This window comes from Rhinolophus hipposideros, assembly GCF_964194185.1.
Source record: "Rhinolophus hipposideros genome assembly, chromosome: 16".
Taxonomy (NCBI): Eukaryota; Metazoa; Chordata; class Mammalia; order Chiroptera; family Rhinolophidae; genus Rhinolophus; species Rhinolophus hipposideros.
In genome coordinates, this window is record NC_138062.1 from 59,432,593 (window position 1) to 59,456,061 (window position 23,469).

The 23,469-nt window shown below is 41.6% G+C and overlaps 1 protein-coding gene across 1 annotated transcript in view; it reads right to left on the reverse strand.

Annotated features, from left to right (window-relative positions):
- LOC308508980 (uncharacterized protein) overlaps nt 1-23,469 on the reverse strand; it is a 146,150-nt gene that overhangs the window by 46,354 nt on the left and 76,327 nt on the right. The window lies entirely within an intron of this gene.

A 23,469-nucleotide genomic window follows, 5' to 3' on the forward strand; every position in this document is an offset into this window, starting at 1 on the left:
TACATTCCTCTGGGGCCTTGAGTGATGGGCACAGATGGAGGGCAAGGCCTCACCGGGCAGAAATGCCATCATTTCTTGGCCTGGGCATTTTCCTTCTCCACCTACTCTGGAGACAGAAAAAAAAAAACGCTCCTGCTGGGGCTGACCAGGCAGAAAATCATACGCCAGTGGTCTCTCCTGAGTTTTCCTCCAGAACTGGGACGTCTGGAGTGTGTTTCCCACAAATCACCCCTTGTCCAGAATGGGACAGGAGGGCCTAGTGACCTCCGGGGTCAGAGGTGGGACAGGGGGCACAGCAACCTTGGATCTGTTCCCTTTAGAAACACTCACCAGTAATCTCACCAGGTATAAAGGAAGGTTCCAGACTGTTTTGGACCTATGACCTTTGGCAGCTGAAAGCCCAGTCCTCCATCTATGCCCCCACATTGGGGCTTATGGTAAGCAATCTACCGCCTTGTGTGGGCAGTGGAACTCTCGCCCCAGCCTGCACAGCAGTGCTCTCAGTACAGCCACAGGTGTGAGGTGCTAGAATTCTCACGAGTGGGTTTTGCTGCAGGAAAATTAATCAGATCACATTTCAGTCAGTCCCCACAGAATTTTCACTTAAAATAGGGTGTCTTTCCTTATTTAGATTGTATATTCATGTTCCAAAGCTTTGTGAATGTACACAAACCACCGAGTTTTACATTAAAAACAGTGATAACTATGATAACCGTGGAAACCCTACTTCCTAGGGACCACTAAAATACATCTTGTATGAACGAATTTGCCTTTTTCTGGATATTTTATATAATTGGAATCATACATTATGTGGCTTTTTCTTTTTAAAGATTTTGTTGGGGAAGGGGAACAAGACTTTATGGGGGAACAGTGTGTCTTTCCCAGGACCTATCAGCTCCATGCTAGTCAAGTTGTTGTCCTTTCAATCTTAGTTGTGGAGGGTACATCTCAGCTCCAAGTTCAGTTGACCATTGTTAGTTGCAGAGGGCACAGCCCACCATCCCTTGCAGGAGTTGAACCAGCAACCTCGTAGTTGAGAGGACGTGCTCCAACCAACTGAGCAACCCGTCTGCCCCACTATGTAGTGTGGGGGCAGAGCCATGAGTGCAGTTTCCAGGCTCTCGGCCTCACATAGAAAGGTGCTGGCTCAGGTAGTAAATGGCCATCAACTGTGATTGGATGGCCGTCAGCTGTAACCAGTGAGCCATTGGCCACTAATATAACTGCTGTGGCTACGCCAGCAAAAAAATGAGGGCTAGCAAGAAGATGGTGGCTGGCAAGCGCGGATTGCAGTTAGGACTGCAGGTTGCAGACAGTGTGGCTCCTGCTTCCTGTGTCTCCAACCCAGCCACCAGCGAGAATATAGTAGTATGACTTCCCCATCTATGTCTCCATGGGTGTTCCTTTTTGACCGCACCATATCCTGCATTCTTATGTGTGGAGTGGGAGCTGAGACCCCACAGGCTGCCCCACGAGACACATGGCGCAACGAGCAAGGTCTCCCGCATGACAGTAGCCTTTTATATCTGGCTGATTTCTTTTTTTTTTTTAATTAAATTTATTGGGGTGCGGGGCACAAGGATGGTTCAACATCCGCAAATCCATCAATATGATACATCACATTAACAAAATAAAGGACAAAAATCATATGATTCTATCAAGTGATGCAGAAAAAGCATTTGATAAGATACAACATCCATTTATGATTAAAACACTTAATAAAATTGGTATAGTAGGAAAATACCTCAACATAATAAAGGCCATATACGACAAGCCCTCAGCTAATCTCATAATTAATAGTGAAAAGCTGAAGCCCTTTGCTCTACGTTCAGGAACACGACAAGGTTGTCCCCTATCACCTCTGCTTTTCAACATAGTGTTGGAAGTCCTTGCCAGAGCCATCAGGCAAGAGAAAGAAATAAAAGGCATCCAAATTGGGAATGAAGAAGTTAAATTGTCACTCTTTGCAGATGACATGATGCTATATATAGAAAACCCTAAAGACTCCACCAAAAAGCTATTAGAAACAATCAACGAATACAGTAAAGTTGCTGGCTACAAAATCAACGTACAAAAGTCCATTGCTTTCCTATATACCAACAATGAAATCTCAGAAAAAGAAATAGAAAAAAACAATTCCTTTTGCAATTGCAGCAAAAAGAATAAAATACCTAGAAATAAACTTAACCAAGGATGTGAAGGATTTATATGCTGAAAACTATAAGACATTTTTGAAAGAAATTGAAGAAGACACAAAGAAATGAAAAGACATTCTGTGCTCATGGATTGGAAGAATCAACATAGTTAAAATGGCCATATTACCCAAAGCCATATACAGATTTAATGCAATCCCCATCAAAATCCCAATGGCATTTTTTAAAAAAATAGAACAAAAAATCATCAGATTTGTTTGGAACCACAAAAGACCCTGAATAGCCAAAGCAATATTTAAAAAAAAGAACAATACTGGCGGTATCACACTCCCTGATTTTTGCTCGTACTACAGGGCTACAATAATCAAAACAGCTTGGTATTGGCAGAAAAACAGACACATAGACCAATGGAATAGAATTGAGGACCCAGAAATAAAACCACATAAATATGGACAGATAATTTTTGACAAAGAAGCTAAAAACATACAATGGAGGAAAGACAGCCTCTTCAATAAATGGTGCTGGCAGAATTGGATAGCTATGTGCAAAAGAATGAAACTGGACTGCTTTCTGTCACCATATACAAAAATTAATTCAAAATGGATCGAAGACTTAAGCATAAGACTTGACACAATAAACTGCATTGAAGAAAACATAGGTACTAAACTTATGGACCTTGGGTTCAAAGAGCATTTTATGAATTTGACTCCAAAGGCAATGGAAGTAAAAACTAAAATAAACGAATGGGATTATATGAAACTGAAAAGCTTCTGCACAGCAAAAGAAACTATTGACAAAATAATGAGGCAACCAACTGAATGGGAGAAGATTTTTGCAAACAGTGCCTCTGATAAGGGGCTAATATCCAAAATATACAAGGAACTCATGAAACTCAACAACAAAAAAACAAACAACCCAATTGAAAAATGGGCAGAGGACCTGAAGAGACATTTCTCCAAAGAGAACTTACAAATGGCAAATAGACATGTGAAAAAATGCTCAACATCGCTAATCATCAGAGAAATGCAAATGAAAACCACAATGAGATATCACCTCACCCCAGTCAGAATGGCTTTCATCAACAAGACAAATAGTAACAAGTGTTGGAGAGGCTGTGGAGAAAAAGGAACCCTCATACACTGTTGGTGGGAATGCAGGCTGGTGCAGCTGCTATGGAAGGCAGTGTGGAGGTTCCTCAAGAAATTACAAATAGAATTACCATACGACCCAGCAATCGCTCTTCTGGGTATCTACCCAAAAAATCTGAAAGCATTTCTCTATAGAGACACGTGTACTCCAATGTTCATTGCAGCTTTGTTTACGGTGGCCAAGACATGGTAACAACCAAAATGTCCTTCGATAGATGAATGGATAAAGAAGTTGTGGTATATATACACAATGGAATACTATTCGGCGGTAAGCAAAGATGATATAGGAGCATTTGTGACAACATGGATGGATCTTGAGAGTATAATGCTAAGTGAAATAAGTCAGACAGAAAAAGCAGAGAACCCTATCATTTCACTGATATGTGGTATATAAACCAAAAACAACAAAAGAACAAGACAAACAAATGAGAAAGAAAAACTCATAGACACAGACAATAGTTTAGTGGTTTACCAGAGGGTAAGGGGGTGGGGGGTGGGTGATGAGGGTAAGGGGGATCAAATATATGGTGATGGAAGGAGAACTGACTCTGGGTGGTGAACACACAATGGGATTTATAGATGATGTAATACAGAATTGTACACCTGAAATCTATGTAAATTTACTAACAATTGTCACCCCAATAAATTTAATAAAAAAATAAATAATAAATAAAAATAAAATAAAAATAAAAATAAATTTATTGGGGTGACAATTGTTAGTAAATTTACATAGATTTCAGGTGTACAATTCTATAATACATCATCTATAAATCCCATTGTGTGTTCACCACCCAGAGTCAGTTCTCCTTCCATCACCATATATTTGTATATCTGGCTGATTTCAATCAGTATATTTTCAAGGTTCATTCATGTTGCACAACAGGTCAGTGCGTCATTCCTTTTTAAGGCTGGGTGATATCCCATCCTGTGTATGCAAGGTCTGATAACTAAGTTCGAGAACTTGCCACTGAGCACTTACATTGGCAGCACTGTACAACAGCTTGCTAAGGTTTCATAACCTTGGTATATCAGTGTCTCACAGCTGTGTTCAGGTCAACGTGTGGTGGTGTCTTACTGAGTGGTATTCATTACTGTTGTTGCATGTTTTTGTGTGACATCACAAGAATGCCTGAGCTTCAATTAGAGCGATGAACAAACATTAAATTTCTTGTTCAGCTTGGCAAGAGTGGAAGTGAAATCAGGGACATGTTAGGTTAAGGTTATGGGGATAATGCCATGAAAAAAACGGCAGTGTACAAATGGATTAATGGTTTTTCTGAGGGGACAGAAGGCATCACTGATGAAGAGAGGTCAGGGCTTCCAGTAATGAGCAGAACTGATGAAAATATTGCAAAACTTCATGGAATTGTGCATCAAAATTGTCAGCTGGCTGAGACAAGCTGATCTTGTCCCAGATTTTGAGACAAGCCATCTTCTTCAGATGTTGTCTGCTCCAGATAACTGTATTTTGAGGTGTGGGATGACTCAGGTGCAGGTGAGGGAACCTTTTTTTAAAGGAGAAACGGGACCCCATGGGTCAATATGTTGTAACTTTGCAGCACAGGGATTAATAATCCCTGGTATGGTGCTTTCCAGTAACACTGGACGGGACCTTTGTGGAGATGTCTCTTCTAATAGACCATGTCTCCAGGTTGTAGGTTGTGATGAGCCATGTCTTTATGTCCCGGAAGTGCACTGTGAAAAGATCACTCTATGAGCTTTGAGTTAATTTCAGAGGTTTTATAAATTCTCGACAAGAAATCAGTATGTCTCCTTAAGGCTGGTTCATACATTCCCTGATCTAGTCTCAGGGGTCTTCCAGTAATTATTTTAAAAGGAGACAGTCGATGTTTACCAACTGGAGTAGATCTCAGGTTAAGCAATGTCAAGGGAAGGGCTTTAGGACAAGACACATTAAAAGATTCAACAAGTTTCACCAATTGAGTTTTAATCACCTCCTTATGCACTCCACCAGGCTACAGGACTGGGGGTGATAAGCGCAGTGGAAATACTGCAATATCAGCCACATTTCCTGCTATAGAATTTCTCCGGTAAAGTGTATCCCCTGATCACTACGGAGCTAACAAGATTTCCTAGTTTGGAAAAATCCTTCCTACAGTATTTTTGAAGTTTTTTTCAGTAACTGTTGCTGCTGTAGCCCTTCGACACAGAGATACACACAATCGCACTAAGGGTTGTGTGTGTCCTTGAGAAGGGGGCAATTGCATAACATCCACTTTCCAAACCTCAAGATTTAAGCATGTCAAATAGGACTGATTAGTTGAATTTTCCCCCTTTGAAGAGAGTCCATTTGAAGTGTTTTAAGGATCCTTCTGAAAAAATGCCAGTTATTTTCAGGTTAAGATCAAAATTTTATTTAAATTTTGAAAATTTGGGAAGTTTCTCAAATACATCAAAAGGTTTAAAACACTGGGTCTTATAGGATCGTAATGTCACTCAGGAACAATATGTAATTTTCCACTTAGTCATCACAGGTAAATACAGAAAGTTAAATCACATTTTTAGCTCGTTTAATATTAAGAGGACTTGGCTGACCTAATCAATCAAAGACCTGATAATGCAGAGCACAGGAAATCATTTTAATAAAACATGAAGTCCCTCTTTTCCCTTAATAGTTTCTTATTAAGAGCATATGAATGGTACAGGAAAACAGTCCTTTGAACAGAGAGAAAACACCAAGTTCTAATTTTGTATTAGCGTACTTCGGACATTAAGAGAAAGTTAAATAAATCTATTTCCATCTTAGTTAGCTAGACCAAAAATAACATTTATTTTTCAAGAGCCCTTTCCATAAACCTTCTACAACTTTCAGAAATGTTGAAACATTTGTCCAATATTTTTCATTTTTATTCTGGAACTATCACCTTACTTTAGGACAAAATTGCTTTCTCCAACGAAAAATATTTCCATTCCTCATACCTTCTTTTACCAAACACACATATCTTACTTTCCATATACAAGAATTGTCAATAAGCACAACCCCTTCCTCTTCATTCTCATCAATTTCCCAAAGATTTCACCCCTTGACGTCAAAATCATGCTTTGTCATAAATGTCTGGATTTTCTCTGACGCATTTTGTGCCCTCCTGACTTTGCAAATGGCTCACTAAGGTCTCCAAACTTCTTACCTTGTTTTCCCATCTGAGTGGCTAGCCCTCAAGATAGCACCACAGCAAACAACAATGTTCCTTTTCTAATGTCACCTCTTCTTTAAAGTGTGATGATATTAATCATTTAACCTAACTTAGCAGACTTTCAGTTTCTAGTAAGGAAAGAATTTTGGAAACTATTTGCTAAAACTCCGCCCACAAACCCTTATTCCATGTATCCTGAAATATACCGTTTGTTTTTAAAAATCACATTTAGAATAGGCCTGAAGATTTCACAGAGACTTAATCATGACTGGCCATCATCTTGTCTTATTTCTTTCTTATTAACAAATTTTGTAACAGAGAAAACATGAGCTGATTTGAGTAGCAGACACAGGTAGAATGAAAGTGGTATGTTTGCCTTAGTGTATGGCCCTGATAACTCTAAAGACAGGCTGGGAGTTGGAGCTCTGGTCAACAGAGCTATGATGGTAGTTTCAGGGTTACTTGTGGGGATGGGCTGGATGTCTTGTAGGAGCATAATCTGGTTGTGCAGGAGGAGTTGGTGTTCAAATGCCTGCAAATGAGATGCGATAAACTTTGTTAGTAGATTAAGGATGCAGGAGCCAAAGATTAGTATGAGGAGAAAAGAAATAAGAGGGCCCATGAGAGGCGGAAGGCAGGAGGCCCAAGACCAAGTGCCAGCCCAGTCCGTCCATCCCTGGACCACGTTTTTCTAAGTTATTAACATATTGGAGGATAATTGCCCCAGGGAGGGAAGGGTCCCTCAAATCTCATTAGGGCCTGGCCAATAAGGTGGGGACTGTCTCGGAAGCCTGGTGGTAGGACAGTCCAAGTATATTGGCTGTGGACCTGAGTGTGGGGGGTGGGGTCCGTCCAGGTGAAAGCAAATAAAAATTGAGATTGAAGGTCTAGTGGAATACAAAAGAAGGCATCCTGTAAGTCCAGAGCAGTGAACCATTCAGTCCCCGGAGGGATTAGTCCCAGTAGGGTATAAGGGTTAGGGACTAAACGATGAATTGGAATTACTGTGTCTTTAATAATCCTTAAGTCTTGAACCAACCGGTATTGCCCAGATGGCTTCTTGACCAGTAAATGGTGTATTGCAGAGGGAATTGCAGAATATGAAAAGCCTAGTCCTGACGAACTTTGTAATTGGCTGAAGCCCAAGAGAGCTTCGCTGTTAATTAGGGTATTGAGGCTTACAGAAAAAATAGGTAGAGTCTCTCAGCCTACTCTGTGCTGGAGTTAGATGAGACGCTGTGCCAGGAGTTTCCTGAACCCATACAATGGGGTGGACCTGTTTTCTGATCCAGGGAGGAATTGTAGACAGATCAGGGTTAAATGCTTGAGAAGGGAAAATAGGCTGCAGAGCAGCAGCTATTAGAGTAGGGTTAGGAGAGATTTGGAGGGAAGTTTATAGCTTCTGCATAATGTCTCATCCTAAAAGGGGTATAGGGCACTGAGGCATAATTAGAAAGCTACGTGTAAAAGCAAAGGACCCAAAACAACAGGTACAGGCAGGGTCTGTCTGCAGGAGGTGGGATTGCCTTCAATACCTGTTAGGAGGAGGCTGAAGGGAAGTGTAGAGCCGGGGAGATGAATTAGAGCAGAGCATGTGACTCCCATATCAAGAAGGAAGATGACGTTCTTAGCTGCCACGTGAAGCCTTACATTGGGCGCGGCCTCTGCGGTGTTGAGGCGGGGAGAATGGACGAATTCTGGGGCCCATCATTCGAGGTGGCAGTTGTCTGGCTCATAGTCAACGGTGACTGACATTGACAGCTGGTTGGAGGAGCCGTTCTTTTGGCCTTTTAGGAGTCTGGATGGCCTCCCTTTCAAGGGGAGAAGGGAGAGTCATTTTTCCAACGTCCTGCCTTTTCGCTTAGGGGACATGGGCCAGGGGTTGCCCTCTTGGCCAAGTAAGCACAAGCCTTACTCCAATGTCCTTCCTGATGACAGCTGTAACAGGTGTTTGGGCCCATCTTCAGTGGTCTCCCTCCTCATGGGCCTGAACCCGGATAAGACTCTAAAGGCAGGGCACTGGCAAGGGCAGCGGCCATTAATTGAGCCCTTCTTTGAACTTTTTCCTTATCCCTCCATACCCTAGACTCCCTTTCAGCCTCATCCCTGTTGTTAAAGACCTTAAAGGCTGTATCTAGGAGTGCCGGGGGCAGAGTCTGGGGACCCATCTCTAATTTCTGAAGCTTCTGTCTGATATCTGGAGCTGATTGCCCAATAAAATGCATGTTAAGAATAGTTATGTCCTCGGTGCTAGATGGATCTAGTTACTGTATTTTCAGAGGGCATCAGCAAGTGGGATTGAAATAGGGTCAGGTTTTCATCTGGACCTTGAGTAATTTCCTTCATCTTCTCATAGTTCATTGCTTTAATAATGCCTTTTTTCATGCCCTCAATAAGACAGGTGACCATATGATCTTGTCTGTTCCGGCCCTGTTGGCCAGCTTGAAAATTCCAATCAGGATCGTGACTGGGAATAGCCTTGGCCCCAACCCTGTATTGTCCTGGGTTCCGAGCAGCTTGCTCATCTGTGTATATTTGGGCAAGAGCCCAGATGTGGTCCTTTTCTTCTAAGGAGCAGTAGGTGGTTAAAGTGACGTGAATTTCCTGCCAAGTAAGATCCAAGGCCTTGGTTATGCCCTGGAATTCCTTAATGAACTTAGAAGGGTCTTCAGAATAGGTTCCTAATTTTGTCTCTTATCTGGGCTAGACCTGCCATGGGGAAAGGCACAGGAACCGTAATTGTACTGGCCTCTCCGTTTGTGAACTCCCAGAGGGGCAGCAGGGAGTCTGCCTTAAAATGAGCTCCACGACATGTGGTGCCTGCAGGATTGGGAACTGGGGTAAATTAGGAAGTGGGAGCTGAAGGAGAGGTGGAAGGAGTAGAGGAGTTTGAAGGAGAGGTAGGAAAGGTAGGAGGTGGGTTGTGAGGAGGTCTAGGAGGGACCTGAGATATTTTAATTGTCCTTAATAGAACAGTTTCAAAGGGGCTGGAACAAAAGAGTAGAGGTTTGGCTTGAGAAACCATCCCTGTCACACCGCCTTCCCGCTCACCCTCCTACCCAAAGAGAAGCACTTTTCTGTCTGATTTGAGATACGGGCACAGCTCTGAGATCCATGCCTTGTCCCTACAGACCGCCCCGCATCAGCCTAAGGACACCGAATCCGATGGTGGAACCGTCCTCCCTCTACCCCACAACCAAACCAGACTTGGGTGAGGCCCCTGTGACCCCGACTTTAAACATATTGGCTATAAGTTAAAGAAAACTTAACTTAGAAAATTTATCTCTTGTCTCTCCTCTCAATTGCTCTAATCATCCAGTGAGGTGATCAAAATTTCTCTCTTCTACCCTTTACTTTTAGCTGTAAATTACCTCCTCCCTCCATTCCACGTCATTTTCTGAGCAGTTATGCTACAGATCTTTTCTCAGAAGAAAAAAAATCTGTTCTAGTGGAAATCCATAAGATGAATAATAAAACAAGTAAAGGTTAATATTTCCCATGTGTTAGGTGTTTTGCACACATAAGTTCATGTACACCTCCAAAAAACACTAATGCAGTTCACACGAGGACCTGGAAGCTTAGAGAAGTTTCTTGTTTTAAATTTGTATATGGCCACTGAGCGATTAGGCAAGTGCAGAACTGGGTGTGATTCCAAAGCTCATGTTTTTAATCAGTGTTGAAGAAAAAACATCCAGCCTAAGAGAAAGCTTCTAAGAGTTTATTTGAGCCAAACTGACAATTGCCAGGAAGCAAAGTCAGCAAATTGAGAAAATGCTTCAGAAAATGGCCGTTGTGCAATTTATTTTATACATTAGAATCAAAGGAGGTGGGTTACATGAAATCCATTGGTTGTAGATTAAGGGGGGGATAAAGCAAAGCAGGGATTGGATAAAAAGTAAAATGGAGACACACACTTCTTTTACATTGATGGGTACAGGATAGTTAATAGCGTTTTACAGCACATAGGGATTGTATTTGGGGAACAAGATAACAGTGAGGGATTTTGTAGTTTCCTGCTCTGGTGTGGTGGGTTGTGCCCCCTGGCAGTCCAGAAAAAGTATTACTGACATTCCAAGGGCATATTATCCTAGATGCAAAAAGACAATAGGCAGGCTCACTTAAAGTAAAGATGGACCTTTGTCAAGGAAGCTACAGGCCAAGCATGTGACTTCCTGCCATGGCCCACCTTGACAACTGGCCATGGAGTACTGTCGCGTCTAGTGCAACATGGGCAGTGAGGGTGCAAGAAGGGGTGGCGTTGGGTTAGGTTTTAAGAAAGAAAGAAACAGAGACTTAATGCAGTTAAATCTCAGAAGGCCAGGGGGTCTCGGAGTCACCAGAGACTGGAGCCCGAATCCAATCGGGCCGACTGGTGGCTTTTATTGATAATCATACAAGGAAGTGGTATTTTTTTTTTTTTTGATCGAACTGGCAACCTTGTGATTGAGAGCCCACTGGCCCATGTGGGAATTGAACCGACAGCCTTTGGAGTTAGGAGCATGGAGCTCCAACCACCTGAGCCACCGGGCCGGCCCAGGAAGTGGTATTTTTTTTTACACGGTCTGTGAGACTCGTCCATCATATCACAAAAGTGAATCGAACCAATTATCTTTGTCTCCAAGCAGCCGGAGCAGAAAGTCTTATGATGACTTAGGTGAGGTATGCACCTCCCTGGGGGGCAAGTCTCATGTTGTAACCATTTCGTTGAGATAAGTGGAGAGAGCTGATCTTTATTGCCCTCATGACTTCTCTCACAATCAGGTGAGAGAGGAAAGCCAGAGTCAGCAACGGCTTTTCCCAGGCAGAGGGGAGGGGAGGCAAGGACCCTTCCCATATTTTTCTAAGGCAGCTCATTGGGGGTCCCCCTTGGTTCTGCCTGGCTTGGGTTGTATCTCACATGAGATATCTTACCCGTCTTTGGCTGCAAACCATCTTTTGGGGACCAGACAGAGAAACATGAGGTGTAAAACATTGAGATAAGCAAAGTCCCAAAAAGGCACAGTCTCACAGACTTGTCTTTCCTCAAGGAAAGACACGGGGGGACTGTTGGCTAGGCTGCTATGTGACAACAGAGTACCTCTGTGAACATTAGAAAAAGACATCTTGGGGGGTGAAGGATGAGGGTAAAGGGGATCAAATATATGGTGATGGAAGGAGAACTGACTCTGGGTGGTGAACACACAATGGGATTTACAGATGATGTAATACAGAATTGTACACCTGAAATCTATGTAATTTTACTAACAAATGTCACCCCAATAAATTAAAAACAAAGAAAAAGAAAAAAAAGAAAAAGACATCTCTTCCTTCAAGATGCCTCACTCCCATGGCTCTAAAAAGGACTATAAATACACCAATTTCTGTTCCAAGTGCATACTTTACTGCCATCTGTAGAAAAGTTGTCACAATAATTTAACCAATCTATTGCGTTAACTGTGTGAATTGTGCCCTTAGATACGACATATATGCAGTGTGCAATCTGCACAACTATGTGGGGCATTGGACCTACTGGCAAATTTCAGATTGGAAAATGGGATGCCGACATTGGGAAATGAGCTGTAATTGACAAAAAAAAAAAAAAAAAAAAAAAACTATATATAATTGTTCTGAGGTCAGAGGAGGGGCTCCAGGTTGGGAGGATATGGATTACCTGTAATACTGTAAGTGCTTTCTGGACGCCCACTGCTAGCTTATGACAGAGTTCAGATCTACCTCATTTCCTTTCAGTCCGCTCTTTGAATATTCTTCTTCCGATTTCCTAATTCTAGTAATAGTTCAGTCTGTTTTGACTTCTATTTTTTCACAAATTTAGCCAGATTCTTCTACTTCAAAATGATCATCCCCGCTTCTAAGCTATTCATATTTACCTATTACGCACAAGATATGTATCTGCATGATTGCCGTAGACACTGGCATTCACATAGTTAACATTCTGGTTCAACGATTTGCTAGTTTCCCAAAATGTCCAGTTCAGATTCCTGGTCATTTGGCTGCTGCAGACATTCTGAGCTGGAGCTCAGCAGGGCTCTTGTGAAGGAACCCCCGTTACCTGGTGAGTGAGCAAAACCTTTAATCAGCATTCACTCAGTGTTGCTGCCCTCGTTCACGCATTTTATGACAAAATTGTACATATTGGAAGGTTTGACCACATCTCTGGACTAATCCCTTTTGAATGTCTAGAGTCTACTCTCTAGTCAGCTTGGTTTTAACAACATACCATCTTATACTGAACACCAGGCATTGATGCGTTAGTCTTATCTTCTAATCCGAATGTAAGGATGAAATCAACGGAATGTTGACACTGGGTATGTAGTTCCAAAAGGCCCCTGCTGAGTGGGACTCCAAGGGTCATTAATCTCAGAAGATGACTCCAAGGGTCATTACTGCCTCACTTTCCAGTAAGCGTGGGAAACATGGAGTCATCTGGAAAACAAAGATACATTTGACAGAACACAGACAATTTGGTTTTATCTAGCCTTTTCCAAATATATTTGAATAAGGAGCCCCCTACCCCTTTTTGGTAACATGCACTAGCCTCCTGTGGAACTAATGCTCCATGAAATGTGCACTGGGGAGTAAAGCTTTGGAAAAGGGGAGAATGGCACCAGATAATTAGAAGACAGGTAGCGAAGACTTTAATGTATTTAATTATTAGTGATCAGAAACGTATATGATAAGAAATATATACCTATATGGGATATTTATATATAGTTGGCTTAGAACAATTGCCAAAGTTATAGGATATAACTCACAAATGAATAATAAGATAGCCTATGGCGGCCGGTTGGCTCAGTTGGTTAGAGCGCAGTGCTCATAACACCAAAGTCGCCGATTCGATTCCCACATGGGCCAGTGAGCTGCACCCTCCACAACTAGATTGAAACAACTTGACTTGGAGCAGATGGGTCCTAGAAAAACACACTGTTCCCCAACATTCCCCAATAAAAAATTTTATAAAATAGCTTAACTCTGCTTATTTTAAAAAAGAATAATTTAAACAAGCCTAAAACATAGCACCTAAACTTCCTTACACTTTATGAGACAGGATGCAAATGTTTTCATAAAAACACACCAGTGACTCCTTAGTAAAGCATTCAGCTGGTCCACCGGTTTCCTCTTCTTTAACATATAACCACTAGGCCCCAATTGACCTCCATTATTGACCAGAAAACAACCCATAAAATCAGGCAAATTACTTGGGGAGAGAAACAGTCTAAGGATTTGCCTGAACCGTCAACCTGTGGTGCACAATGCACACATCCAGTGTAACCTGTGTTATAAGGAGGTGGATGTTTGATATGTAGAAGGTAACAAGAGACCTGCAGGCACAGTATGATTGCAATGATGGAAACGTCCAAAGCACAAGGTCAATGGATCCTTTAGAGTTGAGTAATTGTATTGAGAGAGCAAATTTCAAACAAGAGTGAAGCAAGAGGTAAAATTCCTAGGGCAACTTCCTTCTACATTGGAAAGTCTTTAACATGATATGCTGAGAAACCTGTAGTTTCCTGAATCTGGAACATATTCTCCTGCTCACCAATGAGGAAAAAGGAAAACCTCTGACTGAAACACAGGAGTTAGGTTGAGTCTAGAGACACCAAGAGAAACAGATTAAATCGTTTCCACTCAAACTTACATATGTAATTTCTATCCCAAGAATACTAAAGACTGACAAAATAAACAAATAAATAACATGTTTCTTAACTTGTGAAATATGACAGTCAATAGCATATGGCAAAACAAAATAAAAGGAGACAATGTTACTAGTTTCCAATCCTAGTAGCTAAGGAGGATGTGGAAGGCATGTCTCTCATCTTTAAAGAAAGTGCTAAGAAGTCACTTTCAAAAATCCCTTAACGGAAGAGCTCTTATTTTTACTATAGGGAATACTCTGCATTTTGGAGACAGGGAGGCAAGATTGCCCAATAATTTTCTATAGTACATGTTTTGCCATCATGCAAAACATGTACTATAGTTCCTCCTCCCGCTAACAGAACTGTCAACAGAACAAGTACCACCACTACTCTCAGTCATTGTAATGAAAAAAGAATAGCAACTTCATAAAAATTACACAACAAACCAGAATGAAAAGTGTCAAAATGTGGTTAATATAATTACTATAATTTCATATTATATACAGAAGATGGACATAAATTCATGAATAAATTATTCTTCCAGAAAGGGATATTTTAACATATCCTCTTATTAATAAAATGTAAAACAATAATCTTGAAATTATACAACTGCCTTGAGAACACACACAAACATATTTCTATAAAAACAATGTACACATTAATGAATGCCAACTATAATTTTATATATATAATGTGATGGTTCAGTGTGAGGTCGGAGGGATAGTGGATGGGGGGAGGGGGGTTCACAGTATGAGGGATATAAATGATGAACGTCTAAGTATTACCTTGTTTTGTACACCTGAAACTAATAAATAAATTAATTAATAAAAAACAAAAAAAACAAAAAACAATGTACAGAATGACATTTGACCAAAATGCAGCTTTTGAACCATATATAAAAAATGAGAATAAAACATTGGGTAATCACATCAAAATTAAATATAATTTAAAATACTGGGTTTATGACTTAGAAAGCAGTCACCTATAAAAGAAAATTTTCACAAACTGCCGAATATATTCCTAAAAGTTTATTTTAATCATGGAAGTATCCACAGCCAAGTAATGCACAGTCATTCCAGCCTCTTCATCATGCAACTTGGATGGGAATTTTCCTCTTTTTTGCTGCAGCATTAAATGTGCCCTGATGAAAGCTGGAAAAAGATCTACCAATAAAGGAACAAGATGCTTTCTACAGATATCATGTAATAAGAAGTGTTGGAACTGAGGAGGGGTTGATAGGGTGAGAGAAGATTGCTTGTACTACAGAAAAATAGAGAAGAATCTGAGAGAACCTGAAAGAGAATCCACAATGCAGGGCCTCATGGAAAAGTCTATGGAATCTGCTGCCTCAGAGGGAACTAACATCAAACGTGTGTTTGGTTTCAATTTTTCCAGACGGACAGAGACAGCAGTCAGAAGAACGTGCTGTAACTCAGGCCCACTGGGTTCCCACACATCTCTGTCTCCTGATGGTTAGGAACTGAGAGTCATGGCTTCTTCACTTCAGCTTCCAACCTCATGCGTCTTCCTCTTCTCATGAACTCAGAAGCATCATCACAAGGACTCTGGTGTAAAATTTCCCACCTCATCCACAACGACAGCACAGTTCAGTGGAACAACTTGGATATGAGCGTTTATCGTCACACCACAAAATCTCTAGTTGTAACTCAAGCCATCACATCCACTTTCCAGCAAGTGACAAATACAGATGTGCTATGTACTGGAAGTAATGAATGGGGAATTTACATGTTTCAATAACAAAGACAGAAGGGAAAGGTAGATATCAAGTCAGAAAATTCCAGCAAAGTACAGCACTGGACCAAAAGAAAAACTTCAAAATTAAGGTGTCTACCATGATCACTTATGAAGAACATAATAAAAAGAAATAGTCATAAAACTTTTCATGTAAAATTATATCAAACTTCACATAAAAAAACTTACTGATTACCTATGGGTTGAAAAGACACTGTAATGCAAATGACACAAGTTTTATATGACTGTATATTTATTTAAAATCTAAGATAATAAAATGTGTACTATTAGGTTGGTGCAAAAGTAATTGCAGTTTTTGCAATTATTAACCTTTTTAAACTGCAATTACTTTTGCACCAAACTAATAGATATGAAGGGGATATAGAGGGGTATTAGCTCAAGTGTTCAAATCAAAACATGAACTAAAAATTAGTATATTGTGATCACTACTGACACATTAAACAAAAATGAGACATTACACAAACCAAACCATATGTTGTAACATACAAAATATGCCTGTGCTGCTCTTAGCTTTTAGGTACCACTTACGCAAAAAATTTCCCACATTCTTTATATTCATGGGTAGCTCTCTGGTGTCTGTTCAGGTTGACATGGTAAGGGAGACTGAAGGTTGCCCACAGTTCTTGTGTTCAGAATATGCCCCAGTATGTGTCCTCCTATGAGCATGTAGCTTATGGAATACCTGAAGCTTTTCCTCCTGGCTGACATTCATAAGTCTCTCCCCACAGAGTGTTCTTGCACATTTTTGAAGGAAGAAATAATGATTGAAGGATTTCCCACATTTCTTACATTCATAATGTTTCACCCATTGTGCGTTCTCATACATACTTGAAAACTGACAACTTACAGCTTTCCCACACTGCTGACATTCACACATTCTCTCCCCACTGTGTCCGCGCATGTTCTTTAAGGGAGTATTAAAAACTGAGAGCTTGGCCACATTGCTGACATTCATAGGGTTTCTCCCTACTGTGCGTTCCCATGTGTCTTAAAGGGATGACGGTCCACTGAAGGCTTTCTGACATTCCTGACATTTTTAGGGTCTCTCTCCAGTGTGCTTGCTCACATGTACATTATGGGAGGATTTAAAACTGAAGGCTTTCCCACAATGCTGACATTTATAGATCTTCTCCCCCGTTTGTATTCTCGAATGGGATTTTAGGCTGACTCACTGAGTGAAGGCCTTCCCACACTGTTCACATTCATAGGGTTTCTCCCCAGTGTGTTCTTGAATGTGATTTAAGGCTGCATCGCTGAGTGAAGAAGGCTTTCCTGCACTGCTCACATTCATAGGGTTTCTCCCCAGTGTGTGTTCTTTCATGTCTTTGAAGGATGGATTGAAAAACTAAAGGCTTTTCCACACTCCTTACATTCCTAGGATTTCACTTTTCTGTATGTTCTCACACGGCTTTGAAGAGAACATGAAAGGCTGAACATTTCCCACACGCCTTACATTTATAAGTTTTCTCCCCAGTGTGCATTCTCACACAATCTTGCAGGAGTGTGGAAATCCTGAATCCTTTCCCACACTCTTTACACACAGATGGTTTCTCTCTGGTGTAGATTCTACCATGTTCACTCATGACTGAAGGACACGTAAAGGCTTTCCCACAGTGCTCACATTCAGAGGGTTTGTCTCCAATGTGCATGCTCACATGTGCTCGAAGGGAGGAGGAACAACTGGAAACTTTTCCACATTTGCTACACTGGAAAAAAGATTTCTTATCACTCAAGTTATTCACGTATCTCTTAGACACTCTTCCAGGATACAGACTTCTACAGGGTTTCTCCAGAAGGTCTGTTCCCACATGACAGCTTAGGCATGAGACACACCTGCCGGCTTGCACACTGTCGCATCCAGCGCAACATGGCAGTGAGGGAACAAGAAGGGGCAGTATTAGGTTAAGTTTTTAAGAAAGAAAGAAACAGAGACTTAACGCAGTTAAATCACAGAGAGCCAAGGGTCTCCCAGTCGTGAAAGACTGGAGCCCGGAATCGGGCTGTTCAGTGGCTTTTATTGATCAGACAAGGAAGTAACATTGTTTTTTCCATGGTCTGTGAGTCTCATACATCATACAGGAAAAATGATTCAAACCAATCACCCTTGCCTGCAAACAGCCAAAGCAGAAAATTCCATGATGACTCAATCAAGGTAAGCACCCTCCTGGGGACGTCTCTCCTGTTGAAACCTTATTGTTGAGCTAAACAGGGAGAGCTGATGTTATCGCTCTCCTGACTTCTCTCACAATCAGGTGAGAGGGAAAGCCAGTGTCCGCAGTGGCTCGCTTTGAACAGGGGAAAGAGATAAAGCCCCTTTCCATATTTTTCATGGTAGCTCATGGGGGTCCCCACATGGTTCCGCCTGTCTTAGGTTGTCTCTCTCGTGAGAAATCTTACCCGTCCTTGGCTGACAAACTATCTTTTGGGGGCCAAACAGAGCAACATAAAGCATAAGCATAAAGATGAAGCAAGATCCCAAGAAGGCACAGTCTCACAGACACTTCTTTCCTTAAGGAAAGGTACGAGGAGACAGTCGGCTAGGCTGCTGAGTGACAACTGCCCACATGCCTCACACAGATGAGGTGTGTATCCAGTTTGACATCTTTCCTGATTCTGAAGGAAAGAACGTTCCAGGAGGGCTTTTCCACACTTAGTGCATTCACAGTGTTTAACTCCACCTGGGCATCTCTCACCCACAGGAAGTGATGTAACCTCGTTCAGGGGGCGTCCACATTGGTCACCTTCGTTAGTTTCACAGAGACTCCCCAGCAAAGGACCTCTGTTCAAAACATTAAACAGACAACTAGGGATTAATGATCATAAGTGATTTCTTTCTTAATGATTGACTGATAATATAAATTATTACTTTGACTACATATTTGCCATTTTCAATGAATGGGTTTGTTTTTGGCAATGTTTGCATTGTTACATTGTGAAAAAAGATTAAATTTGTGGCCCAGGGCAGTAATGGGGCCACAACTCTCAGTGTTTCTTACATCTGGGGTTTTGTCATCATTGTTTCCATTGAATTTTTTTACAGACCCTGAATATCTATATCACATTTATGAAAATGTTGTCTTATGAAAATTCTCCGGGTCCTTAATTCTTTGGGAACATTTATATGCTTTTTATAGTTGTTTCAATTACTTTAGCACTATGCACATATCCCGTTTTGTCCTGAGCATGGTCACTCACCTAAAACGTGTCTCCTGGGTTACACACCAATGTCCATTGTTATTAATTGACTGGTTTTTCTAAAATAACTGACCGAGAATCATTTTTTATAAATATCACTGTTTTCTCATCACTGTATATGTTATTGTCCAAAAAATTCCCCTGAGAACGTGACTCACTGGTTTTAACCTGACTGCAATAATCTGCAAAATTGGGAGGATAATTTAACTTCATGGAAGTGAAATGGTGGGAAAAGAAAAGAGATAATCTGTGTATTTTCATATATTAATATACAATGTAAACAAATGTTGTAGGAATGAACCAACATGCAGGGGAAATAAGAAAACTGCCAACCTCAGCAATTTGGGACCATGGCATAACCAGGTAAAGTGAGTCAAATGGCCCCCTACTTTTCTTAGAAATACTTCAAAAGAAATGGAGACTGATATTCAGATAAATATTATCACAGAATGCAAAGAAGATAGGAAATGAGCACAATGCATATGCTCAAATGCTCACTTTGGAAGGTTACGCACAGAGAGCCTTCCCAATTGTTGTAGGATGGATGAAAGGTCCAACAAGATAGCCACGGACATGACAAACCACCCTTCTCAAACACAGACTGAGTCATGCTTCTGATGCGCATGGACAAACATCATTTCCTTATCTAGAACCTGTTGCTCCCCAAGGGTTGTCACTCTCCTGCAGTTCTCAGACACACAGACCCTACATGGAGCCTTTCTCACGGTCCCCAGATGCCACTGGCTGATTGGGTAGTGTGTGTGGTGCTGCCCTGCTCCTGGAGAAAAGTCGTCATGATGGAGGATGGAGGGCACCAAACATCCCATGAGATGGGTTATTACTTAGGTCTTTAAGACCATTGATGTTGGTCACATGTGTGATTAATTGCAGGAAAATGATGATGTCAACTGTGTATTAACTACAGTGTAACTTTCTCAGGGGTGGAAACCAAGCTGCTCTCACAGCCCCACAGCAACTGGAGACATGGTCACACATAAAATTAGGGAGCCTTAGACTTCTGTTTATTAATAAGAAGTTAGTTTGATGCATGAAAACTTGATGTATGGGAAAGCTATTTGACTGTAGGTTGTTATGTGAATGCTTGCAGTGTGTCTGTCTTTGTTCGATATATTTTCAGTATTTGGTCTTCAAAAGAAACAATAATTATAACAAAGATTTGTTGTCTAAAGCCTAAGGGAAAGGATGAAGCCGTCCTCGCCCACTGAGACCAGGTGCCGGCAGGTCTCCAGCATCACTTCTCTGTAGAGCTTCCTCTGAGCACCATCCAGCAAAGCCCACTCTTCCCGGGTGAAGTTCACAGCCACATCCGCAAAGACCACGGTGTCCTGAAACATCCCATAGGTTCTATTTCAACAAGGCTGCTGCTCTTCACCACTGTGTGCGGGAGGATGGGGGAGGCCGCCAGTCAGGGACCCGGACTCAATTCCTAGGACGCCTGAGCTCATGTTCTCATGGGAAATGACAACAAGAAAGCAAACCACATGAGAGACCCTCGGTGATGGGCAGTGCTTGGCACCTGCAAAGTTTGACAACTGACATCTACTTCTCACATAATTATAGAATAATTTTTCCTGAGATGGAACAGATTCTTGGGTAAGATAAAAAGTGAAAAATGAACTCAGCATTCAGGTAACATGGAAATGGATACTTGGCTTACTCATAAGTTTTGCCCACATCAGCTCCAAGACCAGGAACCAGAATGTCAGCATGAACATTGAGCGTGAATGTTCAGCATGAACTCAGCGTGAACACTGAGATTCCAGGGCTGCTGATCTGACAACTCTCTCCTTGGAAGTCATCAGCGTTGAGAAGCCTGGTTGAGTCCTCTCATGTGCAAGAGGCAGAGACACAACCCCTTCCAGGATGAGGGCGACACTATGGGCACAGGCTCAGGCCAGAGCCTGGAACTGGCACACCTGTTGGTAAAAGAAGTAGCTGACTCCTGAAAAGTGTGTCAAGACAGTAGGTACTCTAATACAAAACTGAGGCCCTGGAATTTGAGAAAATGGCCGCACAAGAAGAATTGCTGAAGGATCTAATGATAATAGAGACAAATGTGACATTAACAGAGAGAAAATGTAACTAACCAATATCTTTAGGGCAATATGAGACAGCACCACACCCAAAGAGATGATGAGCAAACAATTATGAAAATGATAGGTTTTTTAAAAACAAAAATATGTTCTTAAAAAACTATGGAACAAAATAGCCAAAACAGCTACAGAAACAATGCTACTTTAATGGTGGTTGCAACAGCTGTTTAATAAGCACACAATGGGTGTAAGTTTTTATTCTAAATATATTTGGGAAGCTCATATGCCAATAAAACTAAAAGACAATATAAAGACACATAATGTAACTGAATAGGGGAACAGAATGTGAGTAGACATTTCCCAAAGAAAAAATGCCAATGGCCAATAAGGACACGACAAATGCTAGACATGAGTCATCAGGAAAATGCAAATCAAACCAAAGCAGATTTCTATTCACCCCACTAGGATGGCTGTGCAGACAAACAAGAGCTGGTGAGGATGGCAGGAGCCTCACACGTGGTTGATAGAAAGTAACATAGGGAAGCCACTTTGGAAGACAGCTTGGCAGGGCCTCAAAATGGTGAGCATGGTGACCATGTAACACAGCAATTCCATTCCTAGGTGTCCATGTACCTGGGGGAAGGGAACAAAAATCAACACAAAAACTAACGCACAGACAGGACAGCAGTATGATTCATAATAACCGAAAAGTAGAAACAACTCAAAAGTCCAACAGGTTTGGAGAAGCAAAATGTGGGATATTCCTGCAATAAAATACGTGTGACAATAAGAGGAATAAAGTGATGACCTTTGACGTGAAATCAGTGAACCTTAAGGACATTACGAGGCTTCACAACAACCACATACAGTGTAATATCACTTACATGAAATGCACAGAAAAAGCCAATCTGCAGAACGCAGATTAACACCATGCCTGGAACCCAGGGACAGGCACACTGCATGGGGAGTGAGGGCCAGTACTTTTAAGAGTCTGTGGGAGATGAAAACTTTTTAACATGAGAACATGAGGATGGGGGCACAATGCTGCAAATATAATGAATGCCACTGGATTTTATACTTTCAACACTCAAGCTTCTGGTATTTAAATTATACCTGAATTATAGGTATTGGAAAAATAAATTGAGGCAGGGTAAAGATATATCCTTCTTACCCTAATGGCAATTTTATTCATAAATGATATATGTTGGGCAAGTAGGAGAAAGTGTGAAAAAAACGAAATTACAGATGTTTCAGAGATTAAGCAGGTTGATATTTTCAAGCCACTTGAGGGAAGACACTTTCTAGATTAGATGTAAATTGTACTCTGACACTCAATTTTGACTGTGGGGCCGGGGGTGGTGGTACACCACACCTCCACCAGGCAACTGTCAGAACAGAGCTCAGTGTCAAGAATTCAACTCCCTTTTCATGATCTACCAGATGATGGCATCAGACACTACAGGTTGAGGACTCAGTTCCAGGAGCCGGCCACCCACCCCTCCTCCACTTCAGAGGCCACTCTCAAGGCCAGGTTGTCACCTGTACTTCTGAGCAACTGCCTATAAAGCAGAAGTTTTCAGGACACCCTCTTCTTGAATTTGGTTAATTTGCTGGACAGACTCACAGAAATCAGGGAAATGCATTACTCACTGGGTCACCCTTTTAGTGTAAAAAGTTATAATTCAGAAGCGGCAAATGGAAGAGATGTGGGGAGAAGCTACGGGAAGAGGCCTGGAGCTTCCGTCCCCTCTGTGGTGCCCCCTCTCCCATATCTGCACGTGCTCACCAACCCTGGAAGCTGTGCAGACCGTGTGCTTTGGGTTTTTCTAGAGGTTCCTTGACTTAGATAGGATTGGTTACATCATCGGTCAACAGTAACTGAACTCAATCTCTCCCCTCTCCCCCCTCCCTGGAGCTCAGGGGGTGGGACTGAAGGTTGGCTCCACTGACAACCAGCCCCATCCTCAGGGGCTTTCCAAAAGTCACCTCATTACCATAACAAAGAACGCCTTCAGTACTGTCAACACTAAAAGAAATTCCAAGGGTTTTGGGGAGCTGTGAGCCAGAACTTGGACCAAGGCCAAATAGGTTTGAGAAACACATCTTATTATCTGAATGAGGAAATATGTATTTCTTATATCACATTGTCATAGGCCATCCCTGGTCTTCGAACAGGGAGTCCTTAAAGTAAAACAATAACGACAGTGACACGTTTCTAGCATCTCATTCGGTCATGAATAACTATCCAGTTCGTCATTGTAACACATGGAAATGTCTCCCAGGGAGACAACACTCAGCCTTGCAGGCTTCCCCTTGGTCTTGTCAGGTTCCAGAAGCAGCCATGGTCTCAGTAACAC